The sequence below is a fragment of the Schistocerca nitens genome, chromosome 1, assembly GCF_023898315.1.
Source record: "Schistocerca nitens isolate TAMUIC-IGC-003100 chromosome 1, iqSchNite1.1, whole genome shotgun sequence".
Classification (NCBI taxonomy): domain Eukaryota; kingdom Metazoa; phylum Arthropoda; class Insecta; order Orthoptera; family Acrididae; genus Schistocerca; species Schistocerca nitens.
In genome coordinates this window covers 978,908,224-978,911,849 of record NC_064614.1, presented here as the reverse complement: position 1 = coordinate 978,911,849, position 3,626 = coordinate 978,908,224, and the positions used below count along the sequence as shown (strand labels likewise).

Genomic DNA, 3,626 nt, shown 5'->3' with positions numbered 1-3,626 from the left:
ACAGTAGCCTACAAGCAGATGGCCTGTAGTTAGGCCTGCTTCACTCGTGTACACAGCGCATCTTCAGTAATTGTAATCCATCATAATAGGCTTTCAGGTTTCTATGTTCCGTTAACGCGGTTGCAATGATCGACGTTGGTGGATCGTAGAACATGCAGTTTTTTTTTTCGTTTTCAGTTCGTTTACTGTGACACTTCTAGATATTTTGCTATAGCTTATTTTTTCCCCTCTTGATGAGTCTGTTCTCGTAGCTAGATTATCAGCAAGTTCATTACGCCACACCCCTGTATGAGCTTTAATGTATCCAAAATCTACCTAATAGTGGTGTATCTGCAATCTGCGGATCCAATGTTGTGGATGCTGCAACTTCGTCAATATTCGTTAGATCGTTCACTCACTCAAGAAAATTTAGAAAAACAAATTGTTCTGCTTGGTTATTTGAGAATTCATTATCGATTTCGACCTATAACTGATTAGTAGGCTTCTGAGTGATAAATATTGCTACCCCAGAACCTACTCCGTCGCCGATTTTTTACCATCTGTGTATATTTTATCCGAGTAGTACATATTTTCTTCCTTCTCAGTTCTTCTAGAAATCTCTGCAGCGTGTGGCCTACTTCTGTACTCTAGGGATGCAAGTTGTCTCTCTGGCGCCTTTAGATTTGATTGTGTTATAAAGCACTCCGTCTTCAGGCCACAAGTGGCCCATCTGAACCATCCGACCGCCGTGTCATCCTCAACGGAGGATGCAGATAGGTGGGGCATGTGGTCAGCACACCGCTCTCCCAGTCGTTATGATGGTTTTGTTTGACCGGAGCTGCTACTATTCGGTCGAGTAGCTCCTCAATTGGCATCACGAGGCTGAATGCACCCCGAAAAATGGCAACAGCACATGGCAGCCCGGATGGTCACCCACCCACGTGCCGGCCACGCCCGACAACGCTTAAGTTCGGTGATCTGAGGGGAACCGGTGTATCCACTGCGGCAAGGCCGTTGCCTGATTGTGTTATAACATTATGATTTTTCTTTTACATTAAACGGCGCAGTTACATTAATGTGACTACCGCCTATGTTCGACGTCAACGTGTCATATCCATTCATAGCTGACAGGTGGCAGCACTAACAGTGCAGTTTATATCAATTGCGTCGCGGAGACGCGAAAAACAGTCCAGTCGTTGTCAAAATGCGGGAACGGAGGGATTTATCTGACGTCCAAAAGAGCGTAATTATTAGCTTTCGAAGTAAGGATGGAAGTATTTCCCAAATGGCCAAGTTGGCCAAGTTAGTAAACTGTTCGCGTGTCGCCCTGGTTAAAGTGTACCATGCATGGCAAAATGGCGCTTTCCAAAGCCGGCGCCGAGGCCACTGTAGTGCATCGTGGGTCATAGATGACAGGGTTGAATGACAGCTGCATAGATATGTACGGGCGAATAGACGTGTAACTGTTGATCACCTGATCGCCCACGTCAACCAAAAGTGTCTCTTCAACGACCGTTTAGCGAACGTTGCTGCTTATGGGCCTCCGCAGCGGGTGCCTAGTTAATGCACCCAGGCTCATTGCTGTCCATCGGCGACGAAGGCTGGAATTTGCAGCGGACTCAGCTGAATGGTCAAATGTTCAAATGTGTGTGAAATCTTATGAGACTTAACTGCTAAGGTCATCAGTCCCTACGCTTACACACTACTTAACCTAAATTATCCTAAGGACAAACACACACACCCATGCCCGAGGGAGGACTCGAACCTCCGCCGGGACCAGCTGCACAGTCCATGACTGCAGCGCCGTAGGCCGCTGAATGGTCACAACTGGCCGTTTTGGATTAATCGCGCTTTATGCTCCATAGAGCAGATGACCGTTGGCATGTACGGCGTGAAACAGCAAATATCTTGCAGCAATCGTCGGAAGGTTCCAGGCCGGAGGAGGTAGCGTTATGGTCTCGAGAATGTTTTCGTGGCATTCCCTGGGTGGTCTCGTCAATCTGGAAGGCACAATGAATCAACAAAAGTATGGAATCAAAATGAGTATGGATCTATCGCTGGGGACCACGTCCACCCTTACATGCAGTTTGTTTCTTCCTCAGCAGGATGACATCTCCAGCCGTACAGTGCAACGTGTCATACAGCTCGCAGTATGCATGCATGATTTGAAGAGTAACAGGATTAGTTTACTATACTCCACTGGACGACTCCCCGAATTTAATCCAAATCGAGAATATATGAGACCACCTCTATCGGGCTGTTCGTGCGATGGATACTCAGGTAAGAAACCTATCGTAACTGGTCATGGCTCTGTAGTCGGCATGGCTCCACACCCCTGTTTCTACCTTCCAGATCCTCACTGACTCTTTTCCTGCATGTTCCATGTTTCGCAGCGGTCCTCACCGCAGACGGAGGTTGGTCAGGCTCTTGACAGGTGGTCACATTAATCTGACTACACAATGTATTTATGGGAATGAGAACAGCCAAAACAAGTAACTCTTTGTTGGGTGTCGTCATGTGAGCTTCTATTGGAAAAGACGATGTAAAAGATGGCATAGCCAACTGTGTAATATGTAGATAGGAATATTTAGATGAACGGATATCAGGTTTGGAACAGCTTAGAAGACCGCCTCGTTACTACATTCCCAGTTTTAAGGATGGTAAAGTCTCGCGGATAAAGTACCTTTGAAGGATACTATCGGCTTCATTCTTAAAATTGGTTGTGTGGTTTTTCAACGATTTAATGACACGACACTGTTGGGCATATGATACTTGGGTAAGCGAAGTTTCCGACATTTATTTCAGTACCATAACAAAGGCTGAAACTTCCCGGCACGGCCGAGACTCGGACTCGGGACCTTCGCCTTTCGGGGGCAAGTGCTCTACCATCTGAGCTACCCAAGCACGACCCACGCTCCGTCCTCACAGCTCTACTTCCGCCAGTACCTCGTCTCCTACTTTCCAAACTTCACAGAAGCTCTCTTGGCTTAATCTGCCATCATATCAGCGCACACTCCACTGCAGAGGAAAATCTCATTCTGGAAACATCCCCCATGCTGTGGCTAAGCCAGCCTAGTTCTGTTAGGTTCGCAGGAGAGCTTCCGTGAATTTTGGAACGCAGGCGACGAGGTACTGGCAGAAATGAAGCTGTGGGGACGGGTTGTGAGTCGTGCTTGGGTAGCTCAGATGGAAGCTGGCACGGTAGCTCAGCGTGTTGGGTCAGAGAACTGCGTGCTCTCTGTAATAAAAAAATGAAATCAAAGAACGAACGATCGACGTAAAAAAAAGAAGAAAAAATAGAGAAAAAGATGGTAGAGCACTTGCCCCCGAAAGGCAAAGGTCCCGAGTTCGAGTCTCGGCCCGGCACACAGTTTTAATCTGGCAGGAAGTTTCATATCAGCGCACACTCCGCTGCAGAGTGAAAATCTCATTCCATAACTAAGGCTATTTGGGACTAGCTTCTGCTTCAAACATTGAGGCGTAGGTTACTGAACTTGGTATCAGAGGCTAATACAACGTAAACGGTTGCCAGATGTGACGGCGCGCTCTTTTTTACCACCGAAAATTGTTTCCAGATTGCGTGGGCGTGTTCAACTCGATACTTGGCCGGGGCGGCAATTTCTTGCTGGACTGTCCAACGCCGCGCA

At 47.4% G+C, this 3,626-nt stretch overlaps 1 pseudogene; it reads right to left on the bottom strand.

Moving 5' to 3' along the window:
• Positions 1 to 880: 880 nt before the first annotated feature.
• LOC126207336 (5S ribosomal RNA) lies at positions 881 to 998 on the bottom strand (annotated as a pseudogene).
• Positions 999 to 3,626: the final 2,628 nt, after the last annotated feature.